General features: G+C 39.2%; 1 protein-coding gene across 2 annotated transcripts in view; it reads right to left on the reverse strand.

Annotated features, from left to right (window-relative positions):
- Positions 1 to 19,972, reverse strand: part of LOC100743182 (plexin-A4) — a 433,200-nt gene that overhangs the window by 231,829 nt on the left and 181,399 nt on the right. The window lies entirely within an intron of this gene.

Consider the following 19,972-nt stretch of genomic DNA (forward strand, 5'->3'; position numbering starts at 1 on the left):
ACATTAATGTTACGAGAAACACATAAATATTTTAATTCTGTAACGATGCAAATAGACAAATATCTACACGAATACAACTATAATGCCATTACAACAAAACTGCAAGGAAATCGCCTGTAAATTACAATAATCGGAAAAACAAGACATCTCGGCAGTCGCACGATAAAATCCCAAATCTTTAAATCAACCCAACCTCCGCCTCCATTAAGCTCATCGTGCTGTTCCTGAAGATCGAAGACGAAGAAGCAGAGCAACCAACAGCGCTAACGATTCGGCCGCAAAGGGGTGAAAATTTCGTAACTCGTGTTTCACCAATACGAAACTCGCAACGTAGAAACACGAGATTCTCGTCGAAGACACGCGCGCACGGTACGTGTATCGCGTTTCCTCGGTATTCACGAGACGAATCGTAGAGAGAACGCGGAGTCGCGAAAGTCAGGAATTACGGATGTAACACGATTTCTTGATGTCGACGCGGAGGATAATTCGCACGGAACGATTCTCTGTCTCCTGGAGGAGAGACACGACGCTAGCTGGGATCCTGCGCCGCCTTTGCCGCCTTAATTGGAAAATGCTAATTAGCATCCAGCCCCGGCGCGATATTCCCTGTCGAGCGAGACACACCGGTTCTCTCCTTCCTCATTCCCCCACCCTTTTCGCCCCTCTCCCATTGGAACGCCCTTTCGCCCTTCCGTCGATTCTCCACGACGAAATTAAAGCTCGCGAAGGGAAATTTTACTTTGCTCCCGGTGTCTCTCTCCCCGTTGGGAGGAGAAAGGATAGGATCGGGGAGTTGATTTCGAACGCGCGATTGATCAGAAGTTTGGCTTGGAAAAAAAAGAACGGCTCTGTCGGCGAGGAGAATCTTCACGAAGAGGGAATGAGAAAGAGTGTCTATTGTTTGAGAGAATCGTCGGGACTGTTTGTCTATGAAGATATTAAAGTTCGATTGGACGCGTAGCTGCTCATTCTACTTACTTACGCCTCGAGTTATCGCTTTATTATCTTTCTCGGTTCTAGTTTGGCAAGGTTTGTTTCCTCTTTCAATTATATTGTCGCCTTTGTGAATTTAGAAATGTTAATAAGCGTGGTATTTCACAAGTTGTACTTAATCGCTAGCGACCCGAATGTGATATTTGGTCAGTTGAGTTGAAAGGCTTATATGATTATAATTTGATTACATTTGACATACATTTTCGTAATTAGTATCGTATCTAAGTTAACGTAGTACGTGTCGAACTAAGTTTCGATGGAGGAGAATCATACGCTGCTACAAGTAGATGCAATGAAATTCAATACGAAACCATGAAAGACGAACAATTTGCGACAACTGTTTATAGCATTCTATATATTTATTTCAAAATCAAGGAAAAAGGATTTACTATTAATTACATGACAAAATTCTCGAAAGATGCTAACAAATTGTCAACGAGATATCAAATCGCAACCATACACAAGATCAAACGATTACCGAAAATCTCTCGCATCATCCAAGTTTCTCGCTCCTGACATCTAATTTACACTTGCAGATTTGATAGAATCACAGCTCCCTTTCGTGTCAACATTTGAAATCAAACAGATCGCGGGATAGCAGAAGCCGAGAGGTGAAAGTGAAATGGTTGGATAACTTCTTAAGAGGCGCGGATCGTTCTTCGAGTAAGATAGGCGACGTACACCCTCGATCCCTCGATTCGACAGCAGGATTCGACGAGGTCGTCTTCTCGGCGTCGTCGGTTCCCTCTCGGTGACGAGCCTCGATAAAGATAACAAACGGCGTAACGGTGGGACGTAACGAACGATAATAAATCAAACGATCGTTTTCCCCGTGAGTTCGCTTCTCTATCTCCGATTATCCGCTATAAAATCGAATCGATTCTGGCCGGGCACGTTCGATTCGTCCGCGTACCGTTTGCTCCAAACCCGGCACCCGGTCTCCTGAAAAATTCAACGGCGGCTGCACGTACGCGCGTATTTCAAGCGGAAATTCGAGTGTGTTCGAGAACACACCGGATCGAGTCGATCGATCGATCCGTGTAATTCAATCCTGCAGCTTGGCCGACGAACGGAAACAAGCGGAAGTGCGAAACCAGCCGTTAGACGCGTCGTTTACCCCTTTTCGTTTTTAGCACCTCGATCTTAGTGGTCATCCAGGAAACGGATAGGTGTCGAAGCTGATGTTTCTTGTTATTCGAAAATGAATTGTATCGTAGATGTAGCCGATGGGAGAAATTTGAAAAAGCGTGCAAGAGAATTGAATTGAAATGAAACGTTAGATGTTCAATTTTAGATTATATGGGAATCTAGGAAGAGAAAACGACGAATGCTTCAGTATCTTTCAATTAGATTCGCATTATCGCGTTGTGAGTCGAAGAAAAACGTTCTTCGTAGCATCAACGATGTTGATGGATGTTAAAGAAATATATCTTAGTTTAGAAATATTCGAATTTTTAGTATAGCAGCGATTTGATAATTCGCTTTGCTAACTGATCAAAGTGACGATCTTATTTAACCAAATATTGAGATACGTTGCTATCGAATCCCAAGTACATATCTGTTATCGTCGATTAAGGACGAATAAAATATGAATATCTGACACATTTACTTACTTTAAAGATATAATTTATAATAAATATTATATTGATATTATCGATATATGAACTTTATCAAGTCACTTTGAATGATTAATTAACGACGCTAAATTTCAGTCTCAACGTAATAATACCGCTATTGTATTACTTTATTTAGTAATACTTTATTTTGTATTTACTTTATTCTATTACTTTATTTAGCTTTGCGAAAGAGTTAATAATATAAATATTTAATATAAAAACCTTCAATTAGCCCTGCGTGGTCACGTTATGTCTCCATAAATCAGTTTCATTGCTTACCTGAAAACACAAATAGAAGAAGAAATTAGTTAAATATTTCTCGTAAATTGTAGCTATATATATATATATATGTCTTAATTATTGCAGATTTTTAGGTACATACACTAAACAAACATTTACAGCAAGTAGAACTCACAGTCCGCAGTCTAATGACAAAGTAAGACTGAAAGTAGTTTAGGACATGCTACTGTAGATCATAAAACAAGAATAGAAAAATGTCGACCCAAATACAACGTGTTAAGATCGTTCGTTTCAACCGTGCCATTTAACAGAACAGTAGGACTGAGGTAAATGCTCCATAAAAATGAATTTAACGAGATGCAGAGTCTTTGACTTTCCATAAATTTGTCAAAATTTTTATCGCAACGATAACAACGTAATTGTACCTATTAATACTCTACGATTATGATCTAAATTAGGTCGCTATACTTTCAACAAAAATAAGTACGTACATTTGATCACTACCTTATCAACATACGTTATCGTACTACTCGTTTTTTATGCGCCATAGTATTCATTCTATTGTTCGAATATGTAACGTTAATAATGTACACAATCGTACCATATAATTGCTACGTACCATATTTAATGTATGTTACCGATATTATCGTAGCGAAGGAATTAACTCTTTGCACTCTGACATTTCTGACACCAAGTTATTAACTAATATATACGCTGAAGATAAAGTATGGAAATTTTTAAATGATCTGGGTATATTTATAGTCTGCTGGTCCGTAAAATCAGACATCGTATAATCTGATTTAAAAGATAGTTTCTGGTGAAATTAATATCTAGTTCAACAAAATTAATTACACAATTACTATTGGCTCTTGTAACGAATATTTTGAATATTTGGAAATAATTAAAAACTTGCACATGTAAGTACATACTAATGAAGCAGTTATTTCATGATATTTACATAAACGACACGAATGTTTCCCACGTGCATATTTATCAGCCTTTCAATAAGCTGCAGAGAATATTTATTTATATACGTTTTTCTGCAAATATTGTTTAATATACGTAATTATAGAACGCTTTAGTTGACGAGACACGTTATATTGCTCTCTTGAACATTTATTCGCCTGGAATATTAATATAAAATCGATGATACCTATACTTACTAAACCAAGTTATATAACAATCGATATATCATATGACATCGAAAGATGAAAATACCTACGAGAAATATTCGAAGCATAAATAGTTAAAAATAGATCTATTGAACTAAGTCGATCCATAGAAATTAGTATAACATCGTAAAATCAAGATAAAATTAAAAGCGATATTTGAAATCCAAATGCTCTGAAACAGACATCATTCGCCTTTATTACATCAAGTTACATAGCAATCGCTGTGCTACTAAAGAATTATCAATTCATCCAAAAGGATTATTTCAAACGAAAGAGAATTAATAAGAGATCTTCGAATTTCCTAAATCAAGTTACATAGAAATCGGTATGACAACGAAAAATGATCGAAACGCTCAAGAGAAATACTCAAAGTGCAACGGGTTAAAGCAAACCCTCTCCATCTTCACAGCGAGTAATTGCTTCCCATGTCACGAAGGAGTCGCCTGTTAATCAACAGGGCGATTGTCAGTCGATGCAAAACACGAAGGAGTCGCCCATAAAGAAACGCGTTGGTTACAGCGAAGACCGTACGTACGTCTGGCTAGCGACTTCCTTTTCCTCTTTGCGAAAGCGGAGAATAGTTAGACCTCGGCGATAATGCACCGTGGATCGTGCTGATGCGTACGATAATCGATCGTCGATAACTGGCGTCGAGTGCACGTACGTGTCTTGGTGCGATCGAATTAGAAGCCCTGCACTTAGCCGTGGGCTTTCTAACGACCCCGGTACTTGCCGATTTATGACTTCCGTTTCGATGAATTGATGAGTATGGAGAAACGAAAAGAAAAAAAAAAAAACAGAGCAAAAAGTGTGTCAGTACTTAGACCTAATAGATTTCCTTTTGCAATGGTGATTTGATGGCAAGGATGTATCGATCGGTGGCTAACTTGGGTCGAGCGCTGGTTATGCTAAGAGACGCGCGGAATAAGTTTATCGATTAGGTTGTTTCAGCGTAACGTTCATTCCTTGAGATTCTTCTAAACGGATGATAAAAACTCTTCGACGAATTGAACTACCTTATTTCCGTTAAGCAGGATGGAACTTTCGAAAGGCGGCAGAATTATAGTCCTTACTCGTATGTTCAGAAATGCAATAAGAATTTCATATATCTTGTGTTACTTTTATTATTCCTCTGCGAGAGATTCTTTACGCTTCTAATTTAATACTGGTGCAAAAATTAGAATAAATTTTCATGCACTCAAGTATTCGACGATGAATGCACGACCAGGAGTGAGCTATTCTGAACGCGTTAACTGAACAACCGCATAATGAAAGACTTAAGAAAATGTATTTTCAAACCACGAGCTAGCAATTTATTATTGAAATTATTCGCCGTTTACAATGAAATCGCAATTAAAAACATCAGAATCCAGTGTCATCTACCAACTATGCTTCTTCTTCTCTTAGGTACCTCTGTTCGTGCTACGGAAAATTCTTCGCTGATACCGTACCGAAGCTGACATGCCTCGTCAGAAAAAGCTTCATTCTTTCGTTACCAAACATAAACGTCACTCGAGTGCGACGTTCTTCACGCGCCAGCGAATGGGAATTAAGCCATAACGCCTCTCCGTCGGCGCAATAATCGATCGTGAGCGGTCATCGTCGTTTTATCATCCGCTTTCTCCGTCGACGAACGCAATAGGGAGATGGTAGCCTGCGCGAGCAACGTGTTTATCGTCGGGAGAGGACGCGAGCGAAGGTGGAAGCCGCATGGTGAGAGAATAAAGAAATTAAATCACTGCTTAATCTCATCGGACACGCGAAGCTCATCCACGCGAAAGAATAGAGGGACGAGCGAGGAAGAAAACCGCGAGAAACGCGCGCGCTTCTGTTTACGCTCGATGCATTTATGCATACACACTCCCACACCGCGTGTATACGAATATTTGTGTCGGAGCCGATGCGTGTCAAGGAAATTTCAGCGGCGCGACGCCGCGTAGGAAGTACTTACTTCATATAGGTATAGTAACCAGGCGAGCGATCATGGGAGCGATCTACGCATACCTCCACGCGATGATGACTCGACTTTCATCGACGAACATATGCTTTGATAACGTCTCGAAAGCATGCTATTCGTTAAATACGCTAGCGTAACTTCAAAATTGTATGTATACAATGTACAACACTTCCGTTCATGAATATTAAAATACATTCTTATAAATACATATTTTGTTTAATTATTTTATTTGAATAAACCGATGAAATCAGTGGGGGATTATCAAAGACTTTGAAGATTATTTCACCGTTTGAAATGTTACGCTGTAAAGATAATCGTATACTCGATATTATAATAATAATGTCATCAATTTGACATAGCAAGTTTAATCTCTTTCTGGTCTTGTCCCAGTTTTTACCGGTCAATCGTTGTCGCTACATTGTATAGGTCAAGATAGGAAAAAATGTTATAAAGTTATATTTAAAAAGTGACATAAAACACATGTCGTTGGTAGTATCGTTAAAGAGTTGTAACAATAAAATGATGTACGAAATGTGCGATAACGAACGTGCGTTACTATGGTGCAAAATGTGAATAAATCAGGAATATGTATATTTACATCTATGTGATAGTTGGAAGGTATCGTGGTACTTCTACAGTTCAACTTCAACGAGTAATAAACGAGAACTTCAAAGAATAATAAATAAGAACTTCAAAGAGTAATAAACTCAATTTTTTGCCTCTTCCGATCTTGCATTGACAGGGATGGTGAATATTTTGAAATGGAGTTGTAGAAGGATTACGCTACCTTCTGATTATTATTGTAGATGTAAATATTTATGATTTATTCTCTCTTTGTACCATAGTAACCCATGTTCGTTATCGCTCGTTTCATATATCGTGTCTTCTTCTTTTTTCCTTTTTTTTTTTTTATAACTCTTTAACGATACTATCAATGACACGTGTTTAGATGCCGTTTTTCATTTTGCCTTATGGAATGCGCTGACAGCGTTTACCTGGAAAAAAACTGGGAAGGTCTGTATAATATGTGGCGTATTTTTTGATCATTATTTTGATCAATTTTGACACTCGTACGATTATGGTATTTGATGCTATCTCCACGCATAATATAAATGATTTTACAACACAGATTCAAATTTTGAGCAGAAACTTCTTACAGTTTCCTACCTAATTCGCCTTGAACTTTTTAAATGAGATATAAACTGTAGACACTGCACTATATATAATTATTATAATTTCCTATATTGTCATAATTTTTTCAAAAAGTGTTAACAAATTTCTAGTACTTGAATTAATAATTTGGCATAAATAAGACATAAACTTCTATCAATAATTAATCGTTCTCTAAATACTTTAGATTAAATGTCGCATATCGTATGAAGCCAACAGATATACTACTACTTTTCAACAAGAATTTACATAAACGAAAAATAAAAAATCATTTCTTTCTTTAAAAACAATTTCCTTTTGAAGAAGGCACGAAATGGTCGAGGCACGAAAGGCAACGTGAAGCATCGTAGGAAAGACGAGCGATCGACGTTTTATTGGTTGGTCCGTGCTGATCGTGCGAAAGGCCAAATAAAATAGCGGAGTTACAAGCAGCGCGTGCGTATAACGCCGAGCGGATCGAGTATCGTCGTCGAACGTTAGAACGTTTAACACGAGAATCGGTTTTATTCCGCTCGCCGGCTGCTCTGAATAATTCATGCCGTCCGAACTGCGCGCATTTCCAGCCGATCTCGCCGTTGCAATTCTTCACAGACAGGGGAAAAGTTGCACCCCGATCGGTTACGTTGCGAAAGATTAAACTTTATCCCACCCCGTGATGCACTTACAAAACGATCCGACGTCTTCCACCGAGCTGATTCAAACCTCCAAGGCGCTTATATTTCCCTCTCGTTCTTCCAGAGAGAACTGTCGCTTCTCTAAGTGCTGCTTAATTCTTTTCGATAAGAAGCTGCAACTTGTTTCGAGAAGATTTCATCGGAAGTTAGTTCGTTCAAGACCAAGCAATAGCACGTCGCGATCTTATGCGTTTCATAAAATTGTAAAAGAAGAAAATAATAACGAAAGAAATATTTCGACGATTTCTTAGACTTCCCTTTCACAGTCACAATGCCGAAAAAAATAGATTTTGATGTCTGGTCGAAAAAGATGGTAAAAATGGTTCCGTAATAAATCGAACCATTCTTATAATTTCTCTCTGCAAACAGTTAAACAGAAAACAACTAAAAACCTTCAAAAGAGAAAGAAAACTAAAAAAAGAACGAGAGACATTATACACACGTTGGAAACTGCTCACAAACCAGCCCTTAACGGAATCACCTATAAAAAAAGCTGTAACTTCAGCAAACAAACAGCGGAAAGTTCGAACAGAGAAAGAAAAAAAAACGGACGATCTCGTTGACACGGTTAAGAGGAGCGAGTTCCCGAGATAAAGCTCGCGATTTTCAACGAGCCCCTCTATATAAAGCGGAGGCTCGCTAGGCTATCGACTTTTCGGCAACCGCCTAAGCCTTGTTTATTTCGGCTCCGGCCAGGAAAAATAAATCCAGCCTGGCTGGCGGGACGCGCCGAATCCGTTCCGCGGATGTACGCGATTTCCACGCCATGCCCGCGCGAAATTAAAGCGCAACTTCGACGCCGTTTACGAGGCCATCCATCAAGTGGCGCGAGCCGCGATACGACCATTCCAAAGTTACGGCCCCTGCCGCGTGCCGTGCAATCGCTATGTCTTTATTTTAGTTTTCTTTTTTCTCTGTTTTTCTATTTTTTCTTTTTTTTTTGCAAGGACGGGGGTGTTTTAAACCCCTACAACCCCCGTGTCTCTCGTTGACCCCGCTGGCCGTTGGTCATATCCGGCCCGGACGAAAAACACCAGCTCGTTCGAACGATCGATTTCCCCCGTTCTTCTTCTTTTTTTTCCTAATTTTTTATCTATTTTCCTTTTTGCTCTCGTTTTGTCCACCCCTGAACGACTGTTAGTTTCTGGATAAGACACGAAGAGATCCGAACGAAGTGGATGCAAAGCTGATTGGCTGGTAGAGGTGAAAAAGAGGAACAGAACCGGGAAGAGTATTTGCAGGAATGGGAGGTTGGTTTTGGGTTGATTGGATTGACTAGCAAGAGTGATTGGCCTGTTTTTTGCAACGGAAGAAAGGTTTCTTTTTCTGTTTGGCTTTTTGTTGAGGGAAGATTGGAAGAAGATGGTTGAGATAAATTTTGGATAACGTACGTGGTGGTATCGTGTGTGTGTAGCAGATTTAACAGGTTATCGTTTCTATAGAATACGATTTCGCGTTATTCTTATGAACGTACGTTTTACTTATTAAGACGCGTATTTTTAAATCAATATCTATTGATTATCTAAATAAATAATTATCCACTTAATAATTTGACATTCGAGCTTAGAATCAATCTGGTAACCAATATCCTAAACCACTAAAACCTATTCGATTTCATTCTTGAATAATACATCAATTTATCAAACCACTTTATTAAATTCGTAGCATAGAACAAGCACAATATGTACGACATAATAAAATAAACAGAAACTTCTACAGAATTTCTAAAGTCTACGAGAATGTAAAGCTTCTGCAACTATGTACGTCGAAAAATCCCCAGAATCACTTCGCTCTCCATCCAATCCTACCCTGATCTCTTGCCAAAAATATTACACGATTCCCAAGGAGCTCGAGCAGGAATTGCTCCCAGCTAAAAGCTCAGCTTACGATCGTACAACTATACGAGCCATGGTTCGCGAACGCAGCGGAAGGGAAAAAAGAGAAATCGATAGGTTGAAGAGTCCTTTAGACTCTCGTACACCTAATATCCGGCGTTCGCTTCACCCTCAGACGAGGAACCCGCTCACGATTCGGTTCAAGACCTGCCAGTGCTACCAACACGAATACGCCTTTGCCAGGTGAGACACGAAGCCAACCCTCTCGCTCTCCCTCCCCCTTGTTCCCCTCATTGATTACGTCCGAGTATTTCAGGGTGTAACAGATGAGACAAGAGAAGATTTGTGAGACGACGATACGAGGGAGGTGGACACACCGCGAGAGAAAGACGGGTAACACGTACACACGTACGTAAACTCGTAGACAGCCAGACGGAAGGATAGAGGAAGGGAAGAGAGTTTACAGTGTATCTATATGCAGAACGTAGCACAATCCTGGCGGTTCACGTACAGGGTGTTCGTGATTATCCGACAACCCGAACAAGCAATTTCTCATGGTCACTCGAGAACCGCTAGGTAATCTCAAGCCACTCTATGGTAACGTACGGCACCGCGACAAAGGGATTCCCGAAATTTCTCATCTTAAGGGGGTTGAATCTCGGCGATCCGCGGGTCCCACCAGACATTGACAAACAACGAAATTCGATCTCATGAGAAATTAACCGGTGGTGGAGGAAAGGCTCTATCGTCTTTAGTCTTCGGTTTGGTCGGTAACGCTAGGTTCACACGTACACCAGGTAACTACCTGTGTATCATGGTATGCATGGAATGGATACCAATGGTATAGTAGGTGCAAGCGATGAAGCTAAGTCGTGGAATCGGTCAGTGGTTAGGGTTTACAATCCCCAATAATAGTAACAATTCATTCACAACGTATTCGTCTTGTTTTACAACATGTTTTATGTAACTCGCTTATGGTCATATTCTGATTTTCTGATTCTTCTTGAACTGCTAATAGCAACCGCTTGGAAACTGATTTAAAAAATCGCCACGTACGTGGGATATCGACTTCTGCAAGAGTGAAAATACGGATCGAGTAAGAGTATTTCTAAAGTATATTATATAATGTATTAACGCAAGCAAGGATACTTGAACCCGCTAGATACTTCGGTGAAACGTGTTTCACATTTTGATATACCGTCGTTCAATTTTCCAACAAGTAATATAAATTTATTATTTGTTGATTCTAGAGGATGACGTTATCATAAACATGTGCATCATCTTATTAGCATTCATGCGACGTTACTGCGAATTGACCGAAGTATCCACGCACTTATGAAGCACTGTACCCCCTTCTTGAACTTAACTTAATCATGATGGAAAAAGAACAAGTAGAAAAACCACGATCGTACGATCACCGAGACGCGTCTCAGATAATTGAACGGACAAATGAAATCTGTTTGCGCAGGCCGAGATACATCGGCACTCCTGGTTCTAATATCGGAGCTGGATAGGCCAGCACGCGATCGATATTGGATCGAGTGAAATCTCGTCGCATCCTGGGAAACCGGTGGCGCTAGACGAGAAATCGTGGCTAGACGACCTCCGCGCATACGTGTGTGGACAACCTTCGTAAAAATGCAGATTGCGTGAGTGTAAGCGTTCGCTCGTCTGTGGAATGAGCGAGACACGTCGAAGGGGCCTCGAGCGCCACTATACGATGGAATAATGTTAAACGATCGGCATAAAACATCGGCCGTGTTCGCGTCGATCGCGTAGGCATACCAGCGCGGCACTATACCATCGGCAGCCTTCGAATTATATAACAAGCTCGCGGTTTGCTCTATCGACCACCGAGGCAAGCGTACTTACTTTCCACGCGATCAGCGTTCCAGCCGATGGCTCGAGTCGTGCGGCAAATAATTCACGCGACCTAGCGCCTTCCACTCCGATTAGCTGCAACCGATGACTCGACGATCCAAGAGGATCGTTGCGGAATTTTGTGTACGTACCCGGTGAAGTATCGACCACTAGAGATCGTTTGATCGTAGATAAATCGAGTTTGGAGTAGGTGCGATGAAAGTTACAGTGGAGAGTAGATAGGGTGTAGCGTAATTGGGTTATGGAAGTGTTTGGTTTTGTAACGCGGAGTAGTGAGAAGCGAACAGATTTACAGCGTTTCTATCCTATGTTTATGTACAATGGCTACAAAATGTTGTTCGTGCACATCCTTATTTTCCAATGAAGCTATTTTTTTAGCAAGTCTTACATTTCGTTTTCACAGTATCAAAGTACAATTGGACCTCAAACGATGCGTATTTCAACAATGCGATTTTTTTCTCGGCCAATATTGTAGGAGTATCCGCGAAAAGTAGCATACTATGTTATCGTTCGTGTAGTAAATTATGATAAACTAAGACGGCTAATGAAAATTTGAGAAAAATTCGAATCGCTGCTGCTAAAAGACGATCGGATAGACAATGTCCATATTATCGTTGTTGTCGCGAGATCAGTCGTGTGTCGATCATCATATCATCACAATCTAAATGTAATATATGTATAAATAATATAAGAATATATTTTGTGTGTGCATACACATATATTTTCTGCTTTTTATATGCAGGTATTTCTCTAATTTATTTTATTATAAGAATACCGTAATACAACATATATTTAGATATATTTGCATACGTAGTATGCATAATAAAGCTTTCAATATTATTACGCACATGTATGTACATATATAGTTAAGTTTTTCGAGACTCAAAAATTACACGCGAATTTTCGACTACGCGAAGTGTCTGTGTCCCAAAATCCGCGTTATTCGAGAGTCAATTGGTACTGTTAAATGACACAAAATTTCATATACTTGAATCTGATCGATTAGTATGTAAGTGGTGTAATAAATACAATGATGCAAAAGTACTTTTAGCCACTATATATTAAGTACATATATACATCTTTTGTATAATAAAACAAATAAAAAATAAGCAATTTAGTACTTCAATTTTTAATTACTTTCGAAAATTAATTTCATTGCTGCAATTAGAATATTACTCAATATAAAAGCAAAGCCATTTACACGCTTTCGCCTTACAATTATTAATCACACCTTGGTGTGACAACGTACGTCATACCAAGGTATAAAGTAAACTACCTACAAATAAATACCACTTGATATACGAGAAAAATAATCGACCTCTGACATCCGTTCTGTCTCCCATGACACGCGATATAACATCATTACGCAATATTGTAGACATAAATACAACCACCATTAAATCGATATAATAACCACAAAATGACCACATCAAATGCGAGCTCTTTTGAAACTACCTCCGATGACACACGAAAAATCTAGGATTAATATCATCAAATAACACCTCTCTCCTCGTCTGAACCATCATTCCCAGCCTCACCTTCGTGCCACCAACGAACGCTCCCAAGCAAAGGTAAACCCACCCATCGGCCAAACAAATTTCGAACAACGATCGACCAACGCGATAACAATCTCGTTATTTCCCCCGTGGTCACCCAATAGAAAGAGAGAGAGAGAGAGAGCCAGGGCTAGTGTTGGGACTGATACAAACATTTCGCTTCTATGTCGTATAATATCAAAGATGTACATACGAGAAAGAATCGATACTTCTTCGGTACTTACGCGACAATATCGATAATTGAGCAAAAATATCGGTAAAAATCTGAAACTTCCATTACAAATCTACAAAATATTGATATATACCTATACTATATTAACTATATTAACCAAATAAGATTCAATTAACTGGTATTTATTAATTGTAAATTAAATTTGTCTCGCGTACATTGCTTGAAAGTATTTCTTAACATGTTACCAGTAGATGTAGCTTTATAAATTCTTTAAAATTTACAAATTTTGGAACATTAAAAATTAAAGAATTCAATGCGAGAAAATGATAGCGTAATTATTTAGAAATTGCACATACGAGCACATTTTATGGAACTCTTCTTACGCGTAACGACATATACTTTGGACTGTTTAATAAATAAAGATTGATACATTCTCGGTATAACTTTACCAATACAAGCAGAATAATCGAGTTTCGTTACAGTACCCATACAAAATGTCTCTTCACAAACAATTTCCACGAGTGCTTGAATATTCCCATAAACCACCATAGGTCTCGAATTGTTCGAGCATCCAATATATGCATGGTATCAATCCCATCACTAGCGGGGGCCTCACGGATTCATAAGAGGGAAAGAGTCGACGAAGGGGGCATCACGGGACTTTGTCGTGGTCGGGCCTTTAGGATCGAGTCCCACGCGTTCCCAGACATTCCAGCTAGTAATTGCTGGCTGCCGCCTCCTATCTTGCCGACGTTCGCTCGCTTCTGAGCCAGTCTCTTCTCTTCTCCGCCGCTCTCTCGTCTCTTTATACGCCTTTCTCTATCCTCTTCTTCCTTTCGTTCTTCGTAGTTCTCTGTTCCAACTCCGGCCTTTTTCTCCTCGTAACACGGCTGCCCTCTGCTCTCCGGCAATGCCCTTTCCCTCGCGCGATTCTTTGCATCGTGATGCTGCCGTTGCTCCTCCTCGACGCTCGTTAGCGTCCCGGCAAACGTTAGCGGAGCTCGCTAAACCCGGCGCTAACTGCATCGGCAGAAATCGCTCGTCGGAGATTTCCACGACGTTTTTTCAAAGAATGCGTATTGGAATACGCCAATATATAGTGAACGCTGAAAGAGCTGCTGATTAAGTATAGAGACATCTTTTTATCCCGAGGATACCGGATGATGTTGGAAAAAAATCTGTTCAATCACCGAAGCACAAGCTAGGAAGTTCAGAGGCTCGAAAAATTATGAAACTTTGTGTGCAAGTGACGCAGATTATTATGGCACAGACGTATCTTTCGTCGGTATCATACAGCGATTTTGAGCAGCAAGATTATACTAATTGGTTATCTTTGTAGAAAATACAGATTTTTCTTTCTCGTGGGTTATTTCAAGAATAATAAAAATGATCAAAAAAATGCTTAAGCGAAGTTGTATGTCTTTTCTCTATCTACAAAAGTGCGTCAATTTTTCTCAAAGTATCAATACTTTTGAAGTAGCAATACTTTTAAACTTACTTCCACCATCAATCATTAGAAAAACTGAGATTTTGTACTACGTAAATTTCTGGTAAAAATATTTCTCCATAACGTCCACTCACGTGTTCAAGTAATTTGTCATATATTTTTCTAAATAATATAAACCTTCAAGCGTGAAACGTAGAGATCAAAACCAGAATAAAGTATTGAATGTCTTGTATAAATTGCTTTTGTTCTGTTGCGTACAGGGAGATTGACGAGCAATGTCCGCGTTGTTCGTTGGCTAGCGTCGTTTCTAACCAGCGCCGAGTTGATATCGTCGTTGCATGGCCTTTTCTTCTGTCTTCCGCCCGCATGTAAACGATTTGCCCTGTGCCACCGTTAACGCGCGCCTTTCATCCTCGTAGCATCGTATTTCTGGACCCGGCGATCCGGACCTCTGATATCTTCGTTAACGTTACACCAGTATGTATTTGCGAGTGCAGCGGCTCCGAGCCGATTCGCTGCTCGTAAAGTTCTCTAATTAGGGGAACGTGCGAGGGTGCAGAGGATGATTTGAATTTTCGTGGCTAGTTGCTGTTTTCCCTGCTTTGTCAGGAGGTTTTATACCATTACATTATACTGCTGTAAATACGAGGCTTGGATGGTTTGTTGCCGTAACTTTCCTTGGATCTTTTTATTTAATATTCATGCTGTGTAATTCGTTTTTCTCATTGATACCGAGAAGCGTTCATTTTAGAAGAGAGAAAATACATTCTTGAAATATAGCATATGAACGTACGTGTTAAACGGACACCGAATAAAATATGTGTTCTAAGATTGACCTTCAACTTTTGTATTTTTTTATCGATCATCAAGATGAAGAAATGTAAATTAGATAAATTTTGGCTCGATTTTAGCTATAATCGAACGTGGTAGTCTAGCAATAAAACGTTTCTCTAAATTTTTACGTATTTCGTCGATATGTAGATCAAATTTTGTTTCAATTTAAAATCCAACCGCAGTATAAAAGTCAAAATGAAAGGCTTTTCTTTGCATTTTTATTAGATTTCATTCGAGATTAAATTTTCATTCAATTACAGCTGTAACGTAGAATTGAAAATGAAACATTCTTTTTGGTATTTTTACAGGTTTCATTCGACCCGAATAACTATAGTCCGTGAACGTTCAATTTTTTTGTCTCTTATTATTCGAGATAGTTTATAAATGACGATAAATCTTGGATCTTATGACGTTACATTGAAACGAGCAACAGATTCAACAATGTAATAGCAGGTGTAATACGCTAATTCTCGAGGCGTACAGGCTTTCGTGACCTCGTGCGTCTAATTTGCATCGCAACAAGGATATACATTCTCATTATCACCTATTTAGTGAAGATCCTGTTATGGAAACGATCCGCGTTCCACCGCGTTTCTTTCGTTCCTTTTCCTCCTATTTTTTCCCCCTCTCGGCGTCGTTAATTGGTTTCCCCACCCTTTATCCCGAAAAGAAATAAACGTTTCTCATATTGGCGCTTACCTCGTGCTCTCGCGTAATTATAGTTATCCCCTATAATTTTATACCTCTATTATTACAGTAATTACTACCAGTATTATCGATATTACTGCGCCCATTATTATTACTATCGGCAATGTTACCTCTTCGCCCCGATGGCACTGCGGTTCCTAACAGTATATATCACATGTATTTTCTTCCATCTCTCCTCTTTCTGTTTCTTATTTTCTTGTTTTTCTTTTTTACTTCGCCATATTTTTCAATCGTCAGCAGAGAAACAGAGAGAGAGAGAGAGAGAGAGAATACGAATGAGATATTCGTACAAAATTACACTGGTTATTATACATCGATGGAAAAATAACTCAAAAACCGAACCAGTGTTTAAATCTCGATTACACCACCATAAAAGACCCGAAACGAAGAATTAAGGAACGTGTGGAAAATACGTGTATGATATTCTACGAAATAATATCACTTTGATCGTTCGCGTTTCGGAGAACGGATGCGAGAATCTTTCTTAATGCTTCGCGATCTTTTCATGGTTTAAAATAAAACAAGAAAATTTATATTCACGTCCAGGAGTTTATTCACCACGGACAAAATTCCTCCTCAAGTTCATCTCGGGCAGAAACAAGAACCAAATCTGTCGTCTAAAATAACACTGACTGCCTAAAATAAAGATAAATTTCGCTGGCGTAAAAGCCAGGATTAAACTCACGGACACCAACAACATAGTCAAAACAACGCTATCTTGAAGTCATCCTATTTTTTTTTAAGCCTCTACAATTATTCAGCGAATAATTGCCAGTTTCTAAATATCCACTTTTCATCGAAAATCTAAAGATACAAAAAATGTGATATGCAAATATGATACTCGGCATGATATTTAATTAGACAAATCTCCAATTCAAGTTCTATCTCTCTACTCGTATTCATAAAAGTATAAATTTACATGAAAATGCAGAATCTGCTCGTAACAGAATTCGTTTCTACAGTACCGTAAAACGTTAGGTAAATTATACATAATAATATCAAATCATGCTGACCAAGTATGTGTATACATATTGCACTTAGTTCCACTATAGCGAAACGTATGTGATCGCACGTTTGTCCCGAGCAGAGAACGCAATGACGTTACACAGCGAGGAATGTCGCTTGGATCAGTTCCAGACGTGCTTATCGTTTGATTAACCGTCTTAGTTTCCGGTCCGTGTACTCACGTGCGTGATGGAAGGAACGCGGGATTGCTCGGACAATAATGCCCGCTCCGGACTAAATCCTTGTCAATTGCCCATCTAAATTCGGGAATTATCCTCGCGTTATTGTTATCCCGTCTCTCGTTATTGTTATCTAGCGGCTGTTACAGGAAAAGATACCTCCTGGAGGATTCGCCAGTCTGAACTCACGATCGATGTTTGCTATGTGTACACGAATGTTCCATTGAATTTTGGCTTCGAGACGATACGAGATAGAATTGGTCGAGTGGAACGTTAAACAGTAATATAGTTTCTGTTTTATTTGTGAAATTCGAAGAATCGTACATAGTTTAGGGTTTTTAACGTATGGTACAATTCTGTGTCTGATTATGTTAGTTTAGTGATTTTCCTCGGAAAATTAAGAATTTAAGGATTTCTTAATAAAATAGTAAGAAAATACTTTAGTTTCTCGAGCTCCATTGATCGGAAGATTTCTCTTTTCGAGGTAAAGTTTTGGAAAAGAAAGACTGAGATCAAACAGCGAATATTGGAAAAAACATTTAACCACATAATTACCAATTTCGTTAACAGGGCATTAGGTTTTATGAAATTTTGAATAAAACTGATATTCTAAAATTGCCAGTTGAATACTTTGTAAGATTCTATAAAATTATTCATTCTTTGGTAGGAAATTGAATATACGTTGCGGACGATTTAGGAATATTCTAAAATAGAAAATATGCATTCATCTATAGATTCGACTAAAGGTAATTACTTATCCAAATCATATTTTAGTTACAGGATATAGAATGAAATATTAAATGGACTTTGTTCAAGCGAATCCCAACTTTTCGATCAATTTCTAATATTAAATGTAATAATTAATTTAAGAAATGAGAAAAATATCCACGAACAGACAGGTGTCCGCTATTAATTTTTCATACATTGAGTGACTTGTCTCTTTCGTTGAACCTTTTAATGCACAAAATAAGAAAATCTCCAGACTAGAGCTAAAAATTTCATATTTCACACATTATTAATAATATTTATATAATAACATTTTCATACTCTCGTTCTTATATTTATCCACATATATCAAAATCATTCCTTCCAAATTCCTCATCAATTTATCACGCTATTACACGCAACAGACAACACTCCGATATCTTTCATCATCCCCTACCAAATCCACCCCCACAAATAACTCAACATATCGTAGAAACCACACGTCTCTACCATCGGAAAGGTAACAAATTACAATAAACCCCCTATCATTCACTTGCTCGTGTCTCATACATTAAGACACCATGTCGAATCAGTCTCCAAATAGCCCGTCACGCTGGAACGAGATCATCTGATCGAATTTCCGCGGCTCGTCTCGCGATTTCCCTCGCTAAGTGCTCTCCGCCCGCCTTACGAATATATCCATGGCGTCTTGTATTGACTGTGTCTCCAGCGGACCGTTAAATTGCGTTCACCAATGGCGAAGTCAATTACTTGACACCTACGGTCGTGCGCCGTCGATCGATGCTCGGCCGATTTGTCACGCGTTTCCAATCCTACTATAACCCCGTCCACCCTCTGCACGTACGTTTCCGCCGATTGGCGAAAAATCGCTTCGCGAATCGATCGTCGAAAATATCGAGGGGAGGGGGTAGGATTCCCACAAGCGAGATTCACAATGATTCACGAAAAAGACTGGTCGAACAAAGTTGCTCGATCCAGATAACAAATTGCTCGATGAGCCTCGCTATCGAAGAGGAAAAACTGGTCCTCCGGCGATTTCCTTGATTTTTCTTCGACGTGTCTCGTTTCTCTAATACCGCGGTTCCCAACCTGTGGATCGCGACCTTTAAAGGACGAAATGGCTATGTCTTGAGAACTCGCGTGATTATATTACCAGTTGAAGATTTTCCATTTTCATTTATTCAAACCTTTCGAATGCTCACTGCGACAAATAAATACTGTGGAGGAATATATTCTGCTATTTTAGGACTTGAATATATGCTGGTGGACAAAAGTTCAGGAACGCTATGTGTATCATTAAACTGAAGAATTTAGAGAAAATGTCAAGTAAGAGTTTTGTTTCTTTGGAGAACTTTTTAAGGAAGAATCCATTACAGCAGAGAAAGTCAGTGCTGATATCTGTGACGTTAATTTCGAATTGGTGAAACAAGTAGCACAAGATTTATTACAGCTACAACTAGAAAAGTGGTTCCAATATTTTCACCGGTTTCATGTGTGTTTTAACGTCTTTTATTTTTCGTCTCACGTATTGTTAACAATTTTTCTTAAATGTTTCATTCTCAAAGGTGATGAATCTTTAAAAAGGATTGGGAAACACTGCTCTAACGCGTTTCCATGGTATTTTCCTTTCGTTATTCTTCGTTTCTCTTTCTTATTTCTTAGCGAGAGTTCAGAAGCTGGAACGTATCGTGGCCGGTGTTCCTGCGAGCATCGACCGGCTCTTTTTCCCCCTTTGGACGCGATACTCGCCCCGTGGCCTGCCTTCAACGCCTTCGGGCTAGACGTTGCCTTAAAAAGAGCGCGACGG

The sequence above is a fragment of the Bombus impatiens genome, unplaced genomic scaffold (genome assembly GCF_000188095.3).
Source record: "Bombus impatiens unplaced genomic scaffold, BIMP_2.2 scf_0216, whole genome shotgun sequence".
NCBI lineage: Eukaryota > Metazoa > Arthropoda > Insecta > Hymenoptera > Apidae > Bombus > Bombus impatiens.